Here is a 13,331-nt window from a genome sequence, read left to right on the forward strand (position 1 = left end):
CCCCCCCTCGGACTGCATTCTACTACATATTTGATTTATCTAGACAGTTGCTGCCCCAGGAGGAAAGGGCATGTACGCTCTAGAATTGCTTCAGAAATACGCGGCGATCTTTCTCCCATCGTTGCTTTGTTCGCTGTCATTTGTTGCAGCTGCTGTTCGCGCGTCTCATCAAACATCGCCGTAATAATATAATATATATACGCGAGCGTTGATCGGCCAAAGAATATATTGGAATCATTTCAGTTTTGAAATTATAATTTAATTTTATACGATTGTATAATAATAAATAATTGATACGATATTAATTGATACGAGATTGCGTAATAAATTATTAAATCATAATTTATCAAAATTCATCGCATGGATTAAATGCGATTTAGATATATTTAATTAATTATAATATAAACTCACATAATTAGACTCACGAAGCCGCTACCTATTTCCTTCTCGTCGTCTCCTTTTCAGTCTGATTGTGAGAGGCTGCGATCATCGGTGATCCTTGATCCATCGCGTATGTAATTGAATTAGTCAGTCAATCAATCACCAACACTCGCGATTTTTTTTTTTCCAAAATTTATTTTCGATCGAACATCAATTACTGGCGATACTGCGTTATTATAATAATTACCCGGTACTTTTATCCGACACTCCCGACGAGATTTATCCGCGACAATCCGTTCAGCACGCTATATCGCGTTTTTCACTCGCGACACTTATATTAACGACGCAATCGTGATACTTTCGTCCGCTTTGTTCTCGACACTCACGAACTTCGCGTATGCAGGATCATTTCGATCGGCGACCGACGCTCACGTAATCGTATGTGACGATGACAATAGCGGACACGTGTAAAGGATACACGTCCATCGTCCGATGTATTCTTCTCGACACTCCCGAAATCCGTGTACGTGTAACGGCGGTTATTCGGCGACTGTACTGAAGGAGCTCGCGCTCGCCACTTGTGACGTCACTCGCGAAATTTCGAAGCGTCCGTTAACCGCGATTCACGTCGCATGGATTAAATATCGATCGCTATCACTCGCGAGATACTTTCGACGTGATCACGATATGTTACTCGCTACTCCCGGAGTCCAACTATACGTAATAACCGTCATTTAGCGACTGAAAAAAGCGGAGTATACTAACGGACTTGTCGTGACGTCACTCGCGAAACTCGAGCAAGCGTCCGTTAGCCGCGATTCATGTCGTATTAATCAGATATCGATCATTATATCTCGCGAGGATTTCGATGTAAGCACGACGATTACTTCGCTCGACACTCCCGAAATTCAGCTACTTGACGATTAACAGAAACCCGATGCGATTAATAAGAACCGCGGGACCGCCAGAGCTTTTGCCGCGAATTCAGCGCGAACGATATCTCAAGCATAGACGCTAAATGTATAGACGGCTAATGCGTAGGCATAGGAAGATCAACCAATCAAGCGGCGAGTACGAAAAGTAGTAACAATATGGCGGCCTTACATTAGACGCGTGATTGGTCAATTTTTTTGAGCGCATGTATTATGCTATTATGCAATCTATCTGAATAGGACTTAATGACTGATGCAGGCAGGAGTCTCGACTTACCATAATTGATCGCGATCATCCGATCGAGTAATAATTCTATCAAATTCAAAAGTATCCCGTAATTACGTCGTAATCGAAGTAAATGTCCGATATTCTATTTTAGCAATATAATTTTGCTCGACACTCCCGTTTTTCGCGACGATTAAGATCGTGTAACTAGAGAACGCGAAAGCGCGGGAAAAAGTCCGGGGTTCGTACGTCACTCGGGAGGAATGTAAGTCGTCCACAAGCCAGCCAACTTCTCGCCAAGTTTCTCGTCGATATTCAGTGACGCGATGCGCGACGATACGTTTATCGATCGTGATTTTAATACTAGAATTAATCAAATTCGTTCTTTCCGCGTCGCAAATAAATGCGCGTGCAAAAGTAAATGCGTTTCGGAAGTGTAATTAAATCGCGTATCGCGGGTATGTAAATTTGTACGCGTTATCGAGTGTCTTTTCGCGATTTATTCGTGTGTGCGAGAAGGAATCTTCTTCCTGAAATTTTGAAGCAAACAGAAATTGGCATCGATCATATAACGAATATTTATGCGACAGGTGCGTAAGGAGATTGATACGTAAATTATTTTATGATTTCTTTTCTTATTACGCGGGAAAACACATAAGTTCGAGAACAATTTTAAAGGTGAAGTTTGCAGAGATCCGGAAAATTTCTTTTGGGCGAAGTATACAATACATCTTTGTAACATTTTATCATTTCTCTTTTTCGAACATGCTTGTTACTGTTCTCACTATTACAAAGGATCAATAACGACGAATTAACGGAATACAAAATACTGAGAAACAAATTGCTTTTTCCTTTGTAATAAGAAAAGAAAGAATTTTTTACTTTTTTTATTAACTATCAATTATTTAATAAATTTAAAATGCTTTTTATCTAAAAAAAAATGTGTATATTTCATATGAAATTTTTCTACATTATCAAAGACTGTCTCTAGCACGATTATATTATCTCGCAATTATATAATACATAACAGACAATAATATTTAATTTTAAAACCGCACAATAATTTTAAACATGAAATTCACAGAGATTCGAAAAATCTCTTTTGGGCAAAGTATACAATAACACTTTGTCATTTCTTTTTTTTTTTGAACATGCTTGTGTTCTCACTATTACAAAGGATCAATAACGACGAATTAACAGAATAAAAAATACTGAGAAACAAATTGCTTTTGCCTTTGTAAAAAGAAAAGAAAGAATGTTTTACTTTTTTTATTAACTATCAGCTATATTTAATAAATTCGAAATGTTTTTATCTAAAAAAATGTGTATATTTTATACGAAATTTTTTTTACATTATCAAAGACCGTCTCTAGCTTAACGTACGTTATATTATCTTGCAATTATAGATGCAATACAGACGATACATAGCAGACGATAATACGATTAAATTCTAAAACCGCACAACTTGTCGCACGAGTCATACGGATGATGAGACACATCGCGACAGATCTTCATTGTTACAGAAATATCCGGTATAGCAACAATGTGTCACTGTCCAGATTCGAGATAGACCACACAAGATAGCAAAATCTACCTAGGGCAGAGCCGTAGCCCTGCAACATACACGTAAACCACAGGCCGCGATTAGCGAGAACAAACTAATTTCCTATCTGTGTCCGGGCAACGCGCAAGTAATTATATCTATGGGTGGCGATCTTATCGTCTTGTTTGTATTAGAATTTGCGTCGTACTAATCCTTTACGGGATATCGCAAAAACTATTGAAAAATTATAACGGTACATACAATTATCTGGATAGGAAGGGATTTAAAAAAGAACGACAATATATATAAATACTTAAGATACACGCATACACGCATAAAATTATTAAAAGTTGCACTCATCCAGTACACAGTACAACGGTATACACATTTGAATTTCGAGGATGAAAACACGATAATGGTAAACAATCGGGAGCGTAGACTTACATGTATCATATATCGTGAAACAAATATTTTATTAAATATAATTGTCATTTAAAGTAAAATGTAGGATACTTTTAATTAAGATATTGATATTTAGAAATACCAGAAATATACAAACGGTACTGGGCGAATGAATACGATCCTGACGCATTCAATTTTTAGATATGATGATATACGCACAGCTACCATGTAAACATGCAAATTGGAATTATTTGATCTCGTTACATCGTTTCGAGTAGAAATAACTATGATTTTTATTTTGTGGCGTTGAAACTTTCAATTTTTGTTTATCAAATGAATCGAATGAAATAATTGGATTAAAGTAATATTGAGATGCTAAATTACGTCGCGAACTCTATTTCTTTCCTTAATTTTCAGTTTCTTCTGTTAATTCAAGTCCATTGAACTCTCATTCAATATCTGAATCAAATGTCGGGTAACGATTCTGGAATATCTTTCTTCTAGTCCCTGGAGCACGCTTGGAACTCTACTTTCACTGCCCGAAAAGTCGCAAGTAATAAACTTAGCGTCTATCTCAATAAATCTCATTCGCACTTCCCCGATCGAATTTGTCCGACTTTTGTTTCGAAAAGTCGGAAAGCAAAGCGGATTGTGATTTTTCATTAAGATTTCAAACCGCATAAAGTCATTAGGCTTAATCGGATTTATATTTCTTAAATTTATAGATTTATACTCAAAGCTATAATGTCGGAGAGAAAAAGACACAGAGTCATTATCTTATGTCTTCTGAAATATTCAAAGAATAGATTACACACATATAAGTAGAGTTTTCATAATTGAATTTAACTAATACTTTCCTCTCTGTTCTCCAATGTTGGTAATAATTTAATTATATCACATTTTATCCATTCTCTCTCAATTACCAGTCAAAAAGTATAAAAAAGACTAAATCTGCTTAAAGTAATATTCACATTTTCATGTAATTAAATGAGTTAATGAGATTTATTGAAAAATAATATTAATCATAATTCATAATTACAATTTGACTCCCAAACATTTCCTTCTTAAGCCTTTTATTAGTACATAATTATTAAAAGATTAAATTAATGCTATTTCGTGGGCGGGACAAATGCTGAAAACTTGAAAGTCGTAAATATATTAATGAAATAAACTATATTCATCTACTGGATCGCATTTTTTCTTAATTAAATAATCACTCATTTAGATATAAAGATAGTTTTGCGCTTTCATGTACATATATTGGGAATGAATGTCATGAATGACATATGGTATAGTATTTAATAAATTTTTGAAAATTATAGATTTCATGTCGATTAATGTGTTTTACAAGCTTTAAATATACGATATTAAAAATTAAATTTGAAGCAAAAAGCATTCGAATAGCGCAATGCAATAACATTCAAAATAATTTCAGTTTTAACAGCCATGTTTAAAAACCGATACTATATATATATATATTGATCTAATCTACAATCCATGTTTTTGTTGTTAGTGACAATAGTTTTGCAACTTAATATATGCTTTAGCCAATTGCATGAAATAAAAATGTAGCTGCATCTATCGTGGAGAAAAATATTATATATAATATTTACGTACTTTGTTGTCTGTAATTTTCTGTAGATAAAAACTTGTTTATCATCCTATCACAAGTTTAACACACACGAGAGATAGAAAATCTTTTCTAGAATTCTCATATTTAATATGTTTAATATTTTAACAATATATAACGAGTATAAAAATTCATTGTTTCTAAGATCTATTTTACATATGTTTTCTAAATAAAGAATATGAGCCTTAAATTATAAATCTGATTCATTTCAACTTTTTAAATCTTTCATATAAAATATATATAAAATAATTGTATTTACAAAATTAAATACACATAAACCGATTACATAAAAAACATATTAAATAAAAAAAACATTTAATATTATATTTAGCTTTTTATTTGCATAATCTTTGGTTAGATTATTGCGCAGCGTTTCTCGAAAACATGTTAACATCTGGCTAGACTGGACAAATATTTGTCACCTAGCCTTTTTCCGTAACGAAGCTGCTTTAGTGTCATATGTCGCCTTGTATGTACCGCGCACATAAACGATGTGTCATCATTGGCGCACGTGCTCCAAGTACATTAGTCTCATTTCACCGACGGACACTTCCTCTCGGTCCATCCGGCAAAAGCGGCCGCGTCCATCCATGCCACTGCATGATCACAGCTCATGAAATACGATGCAAGTCGAGATGCCGTGCTATCATCGCGTTAAATCATCCCGACATGTTGGCCAAGCGTAGGATCTCTTTATGCCTCTTTATATATGCGAGCATTATGTGGCATTAAAACTGCTCCGATAATTATTATCTCTCTTATGAACGTAGATTGCGCGGGTAAAACAGCCGGGTTCATTACATACAGTTGCACATGTAACGCGTAGACGAATTTATTATATAAAGCAACACGCGCCTCTTGAATTAGAGCGTTGGAATAATTCGAAGAGAAGAATTCCCGGAACGCGTAAAAACGTTGCTTGTCTCGTTAATCGAGAACCGCGACCACGATCATGCTCCGGCTACTCCTCGTTCTGGAGCACTTTCCAACTATTGAGTATGGCATCTTTGCTTCATAAACCAGTCGACATTGCGTTATGATAATAGCTGTATGAATAATATATGCGCTGTAGGCGTAGTAAGAGCATATTTGTCATCCAGGGTGCATGCACCCAGCAATAGGAGCTCGCACACCGGATATTGGTTATCAACGAAGGCCATAATCGTGTGGAAGCTCTCGTCGATGTTGCTATTTTAGTGCGCTATGCTTTTCTTTGTATACTCTCATATGTAACGCATACATTCTAGTTATATAAATTTCATGCGCATATTTCATGATTCTGATATTATAAAAAAGCGAGCGCCTTCGATAACAGCAATCTTTTTTTATTTATGGTATTCGTGTTATAAGATTTATGTATGTAATATATTGTGATTTCATCCGGTTGAAGGTTCTCGAGAAAATGAAATTAAAACATTAAAGAAAGAAAAAATTTCAAACGTGAAACATTACATTTTTGATATAAATAATAGTTATATTAAAATTATACAATATATGATGAGAGAGAAAATATTCCGTGAATAGTTTGTTTTGTAGGGAGAGGGAGGAAGAGAGGGAATATTCGAATGCCAACCGATAGATCTGAGCTTCGCCTCGGAATATATGAAGCCCGAGACGAAATATTCTCCGAAATATTCGTAGAAAGGCAAGACAAAGCTTATGCTCTGCATCAGTCGATATAAGGCACAGATGTCGGTGACACACAACTGCATCGATTGGCGCCGACTGTAGCGTGGAAAGCTAAGAAGCTTTTGCTTGAGTTATCGATACAATGTACCGTATAAATGTCCTAATGATCTGTTTTTGAACGCGTAACGAGAAATCCTACAAGCTCTTTGCCGTTTGATCCCAAGTCTGCAGATACGAGTAATAATTTAGAAATAGACATTTACATGTCATTATTTACTGGGTAAAATCAGATCAACTGTTTGTCGATATATAACGTTTATTTTCTATTGTTATTTATATATAAATTTTTTCTTTCCGCATTATTTAACTGACATTTCATTTATTTATCCCAAATAAAGGGGCGTTTTAAGGCCTAATTTTGCTAAAATACATTAATGATGCATTTTCAAAATAAAATGTGACAGTTTAAAAAAAAAAAATAAGAAAAGAACTGATTGCATACATTAGTTGCGAATTACACGAATGTTGCTAATTAAATAATGACTTTGATACATCACATGAGAGATAGAATCCATTTGCTCTAACGCTAATAGGACTTCCCTAACAATCCAGAAATTAGCCGTCACAGCCACGCCCGTTTCCCGTCACGTACAGTACGGTGACGATTATTATATAGTAACTAGAAATTAATTGTATATACAGTGTGCATTGATGGACTATGCAGTAAATATGTTTGTAAAATAAGATATTTGAGAATATAAAAGAAATTTTTCTATGGCATGGCTAATATATTTCATATACAAATTTTTAATCACACTTGTTTAAAATTTTATCAGTGTAAATTAAATATAAAATGATTGAATTTCCGGGGAATGTTACACGCGTAATATTTTGCGATATTGCGTACGTAAATAAAGAATTGATTATATAATACATTCGTCGAAATTGAGTAATATTGAATATTTGTTGAAGATACAAAATGTTTTACAAAAATCGGCAGAGATGCCAAGGAAACACTCCTAAACTACAGTATCATTTGCAATCATATCCTTAATAAATAATGAGCTAGCTTCCTACTGGTATGCACCTTTATTAACGCGCCGCGTATAAACGGACACATTTATAGCGAGCTGTTGAAACGTGAATTTATATTTCCGCATCCGCGAACCTGAGTCAGTTGTACAGTCCAGTTCAAAATAGAGTCGAAACAGAATTTCTATCTCGGTACACCGTTTTCCGGAGCAAAAGTGGCTTTTCTACCGGAACCCGAAAAGGAAAACGAACACGCGGATGTAAATCCTTACGACCGTACGACACGAATAAATCACCGAAAAAAAACTTTCTTAAAAGTTCATTCAACTCTTTTCTCCGACGCTCAGCGAGGATAAAGGCATTTTCCGACTTGGACATGGGCATGAAATCCGCCTGTCTTGAAACAATTCTCGCATGAAATTTATGTTTTTCAGCAATAATATAGTATATTTATTAATTGCAACAAATTTTTTATTACTTTCTTTTCTCGTCAAGTTTCTCGATATATTCAACATCTAAATCGCGCGCAATATGCTTTTCTCTGCTTCCTCCGTATACTTTTTCAAATCTGAATTACATTTCGCTTGATAATGCAATCTATTAATCCTTTCATGAATTTTATGGCGTGCTTAGAAGCAAAGACCTCGTCGCTAGCACTGATTGGCAGCGCATCGGAAAGAACTGTCAGCGAATAAGAAGGACTTTGCTTTTTTCTCTTTTTTTTTCTCACTCTTATGGACGTTCGAGCGAACCCCGAGGTGCGATTACCATTTTATCGAGTCTGATTTGCGAGCACTTTACACGAACCTTGTTACTGCATGGGCATTGTGAGCGAAGGGCTGCACTTACTACATATTGTCGTCTCTCTCTTCAAGATTTAGTCGGACTTCAGGTGAAAAGATAGAATTTGTACATATGTTTTATTACGTCCGTACACACACACACACACACACACACATATACACTTGCATGCGATACGTGCGATATCACAGTGTATATTCAAGTGTTTGTTATCGCCAAGTTATGACAATGATCAATCATATCCGGGAAGAAAAATACAGGGACTACACATCGAATGCGGCAGAATATACGCGAATCTTCCGCAATTGATTATGGAAGCGCTCGAGTACAATGGATAAACAACGATACGCCGTTGAATTTCAATTTCGTGAGTCGATCAATGTTTACCGGGTATCTCCCCGTTTCAGTATCACGAATTCGCACATGGTGTTTGCACTTGACGAATGTGCTCTCGGTAATGCACAAATAAATCGATTTCAATCATAAACAGCGATAGAATCACACGAAGGAAATTTTCGGTAAACAATTATTCCATTATCATTGCAAATTAATACAAGCATGTCAGTATTCACATTATTACGCTAGCACTTCTAACGCATGCATTTCTGTCAGATATAATTTCAACTCATCGGTAAACATCAGATACGCCAGAAGCTGATCGCGCGCTTTTTACAGATTTTTTAAATTAATTGATGGTATAAACCATGATTTAACGTAAATCATTGTTCGACATTTTTGTAATTAAGCTTTAAATGAAATTTTCTTTCTCCGCGTCAATCCCGATACAAAGAGAGCACAAAACCCTCTTTATATATTCATTTAATTTACACGCGATCTAATAGGAAGCATTATTTAAGATTATTACATAATGTAAATCTCTCTCTCCCTCTTTTTCTCTCTCTCGAAATTAATCTTGAAATAAAATTTTCTTTTTCTGTGTCAGCACAAAGAAAAAGAGCAAAACGTTTTTTTATATATTCATACAATTTGGTTTTATGTATTAGAATATTTCTTTGAACAGTGCAAATTTACAAATTTATAATTTTACGCGCGCGATAGATATCCTTTATTAAGCAACAGCATTTGACATCCAAGCAAGTGTATCTCTTTTGCGTACAACTATGCGTTAATAATAAGTTAGATTAATAATAAGTTTCATTGTCGTGAAGGAAAAAAGAAAGTACGATACACTAGCAATTCTATCGCGTCTCGCACTGTAAATTGCGAATATACTCGCGAATTGCGTCGCAGCTCCTTCAAAGACGATAGACACTAACGAATGGCATGGAAACGAGCGCGAAGTTTAATTCCGAGGAATCTCCTTTTGTATTACGTCGACTGAGTAATAAAGATACAAGGCTTTAACCTTTCTTCGACCGTCACCGAGACGAATGCGAGTGCTTCAACAAAAGAACCGGATGTTTGTTACGCAAAAAACCTTTACGCGCAGCAAAACTCACCGGCGGCAATCAAGCGTAATTGCATGCGGAAATGTAAAACATAATCACCTGGGTAAGTCCTATTTTTCAAACGGTGGTCGGCCAGTTGGTCATGCAAGGATTCGTAATTACGTCGCGTAATTAGCAGATAACAGATAGGCGGCTACCTTGTTTTTCTTTCGCCACATGTCTGGAAAACGTGCCGCGTCATTGGGCGCAAAACCACATGCTGCTCCTTTAAATCTTCCATGGAGAAAAAGGAGGGCACTCCGTTAAATAAATTTTTAAAGGGCCCCAGGAGAAACATTAGCAGAGCAAATTTTAGGCTGATACCGTTGTTTTATGATTATTTTAAACGATTCATGAAATTTTGATAAAAGCATTTACAAAGAACGAAATAAAAAAATGTCTGCAACAACAATTATAAAATTAATCAAAATACCAAAATTTATATTAAAAAATACGATTAACATGCCATTTCAAATATTTAAATAATATCAAAGTATTGACATTTCCTATTTAACACACTAATCTATATTTTAATTAAATTTTTTAAAATAAACATGTATCTGTTTATATATCGGCGATGTATATATTTTAGGTAATATGTCTTTGTATAAAAGTGATTAAAATATTTAAAATATTTAACATTCCCAATTGTCCATCCGTGTTCCACTAGTAAATCGAAAATTCTTTTGACGACTCGCACGAGACTCCGATATGTGCATTAATTCGCGTGAATCCATCGATAATTATCCATACCTGTCTGTGTCCCGCGCGAAAATCCGATTAGACGGTTTAAAATCGATGGTGATCGGTATGGGGATCCACTCGCGATGGATGTGAGCCGATGGGCAGTTCAGAGAGGAAAGCGTGTTTGAAATCGGTCGAAGGGCGGATAGCGTGTACTAGAGAGGAGAGACGAAGGGACGGTGCGAGGCCGGCGCGGCTTGCAATTACCATTCATTACTTTGTTGGGGCCAATTGACATAACTGATTGGTATTCGGCACCCATGCCACCCTCAAAGGACCCTACCGACCGTCACGAAGGGGACTAATGCAGTTACCTATGTCTGTGCTGCGGGTTACATACACGTCTGATACATCACGACGTCGAATACGTAGAGTTAAATCGCGAATGCAAAGCATTCTTTCCTGAATTAATTGCGGTTTCAAATATCGAAGATATTTACGTGTGATAACTTGAGCTTTGTACTCGATCTACAGTTTTTCGCCTCGAGAGATATGTTCTTCGTTTTTCTCTTTTTTTATCTTCTGTTATCCTTTGGCGAGCGCCTAGTCTTTATTTAAATTACTCCGTAATTTTAGAATATATCGAGCCCTTTGATCCATCTGCTTTTAGCGAAACTCGCCGATTCTGTAGCTGCAACTGCATAAATATTAATCCGAGAGAAAAACGCTCGACAGCGATCTAAATGTAGAGTTAATTTTAAATTACAAAAGTTTACTCAAATATTTATAATTATTCCGTTAGAAAATTTGTAATGTTTATTTTATTACTCTCTTTCTCTCTTTTTTATATGTTATAATAAATAAGAATTATTTTATATTCTTTTGCAAATGAAAAATAATTGATTAGAAATTAATCTCATTTCTTTCTTGTTACAGAATTCTTGCATGGCAAAATGAGGCTACATGAGTATCCTGCGTAACGCACGCCGGCAACTTTCGATGTAAGGGCGCGCAAAACGAGGTAAGTGAATCCACCAATGAACAATTTTGTAATAATTGCTTGAAAAGCAACATTTGTATTCCTTTTACTACATACTATAAATATAACAGACATATATGACGAGATATATTTAGACCCATTTTATATACATTCTCACATCAGTTACGATTGACTCGATTTTAATCAATTTTTTTCCCTCAAACATAAAGTAACTCGGCAAATTTATTAATAAATTAAGCAAGTAAGAAGCTAATTTGCCAGAGCTATAACATTTACTTCGAAATGAGAAGCTCTCGTAAATGCAGTTCCCGCCCGTAGAATCTTTGATCAAGAATTTCTTTATATGATATTTTTTTTTCAAACTTCTTGTTCCGGAAAGCTAACCGACTTGTGTTTAACGTAACTCGAGGTCTTTTTTCTTGACCAAGCACTATTTCTTCCCGAAGGGAATACACGAGGAATGGAAAGTCAACTGATAAATAGTTCCTAATGCTTCTCCGCGTCGGGTTCTCCCTTTTCGTGGCACAAGTGCGCCGAGTACACTTACGTCTGCGAGAATTTCGGGCTCGCTTAGTTCCGCGTTCTCGAGAGAAATTCTAACTTACCGTTAAGAGAAGCGAGGCGAAAAATTCTGCTTCATTGCGAACGGATGACATTTTCTTCCGCGGGAACGCTCATGGAGGCATTCTCACGTTCTTTATCGCAGCGATGTGGGAGCATCATTTCCTTAGAAAAGTCCTTTTAAAATAATCGTGAATGAACGAACGATAGAACGGAAAGGAATGAAAGAATGATATTTAAAAAAAGTGGGCGCGCACAATTGCTATTTCAAGCGGTATACCGCGTTTAAACACTTTAAAAGATAATGCATCAAATTTTATTTGAAAAACATTAATGTTTAATAAACCGCTTATCATGCTATTAATATTTTTAATACATACCATTATTTTTACTATTATATAATATCTTTTTACACAGTTATAATTTTTAAACTACTGTTCAAATTTTTATATATTATTCATTTTCATTAAATTATTCCATTAAAATAGCAGATGCGAATTCTTTCGAAAATTTGCCGAAATATAAAAGTTGGAAGTACTAGAAAGATGTTATACTTCATGACAAGTGAAGAACGTATAGTGAAGAAATTTCACGTTCAGCACTATGAAATACTATTACTGCACGTCAAGAATTTTCAAAATCGACGTTGTAGCATTTTTGAGTACAACGGATGTGCAGATTTTAAAAACATTCTTGCACGCAACCATCATGACTTTTGTACGGACACGTAAAAGATGTGTTACAGTCAGAATATTTTATCAGAATATGATATTAATAGAATGCAAGATGTCAGTTGTAATTTATTAATAATTAAATTGATTGTATTTTTTGTTCTCTGTTTCTTTCCAATTTCGCGTTTAACACTGCTATAATTATTTATTTCATCAGAACATTTAGATTAACGCTATTCTGTTTGTCACATAAACACATACTGGGACAAATCAAGGCTTTGTCGCGAGACGCAATACGACGTCCAGAGTATGGCACAGTATTGCACGTCAATGACAACGTTTACACGACCCACTTTACGCCGGCTTAGCGTAGCAGCTTAGTGTAAGTTGA

The 13,331-nt window shown here is 35.4% G+C and overlaps 1 long non-coding RNA gene across 1 annotated transcript in view; it reads left to right on the forward strand.

Annotated features, from left to right (window-relative positions):
* Positions 1-13,331, forward strand: part of LOC115239761 — a 73,445-nt gene that overhangs the window by 22,200 nt on the left and 37,914 nt on the right. Inside the window, exon 2 of the long non-coding RNA XR_003884671.1 lies at positions 11,645-11,729. This is a non-coding gene — a long non-coding RNA (uncharacterized LOC115239761). The remainder of the gene's footprint in view (positions 1-11,644; positions 11,730-13,331) is intronic.

This window comes from Formica exsecta, unplaced genomic scaffold (genome assembly GCF_003651465.1).
Source record: "Formica exsecta isolate Colony F162 unplaced genomic scaffold, ASM365146v1 scaffold394, whole genome shotgun sequence".
Classification (NCBI taxonomy): Eukaryota; Metazoa; Arthropoda; class Insecta; order Hymenoptera; family Formicidae; genus Formica; species Formica exsecta.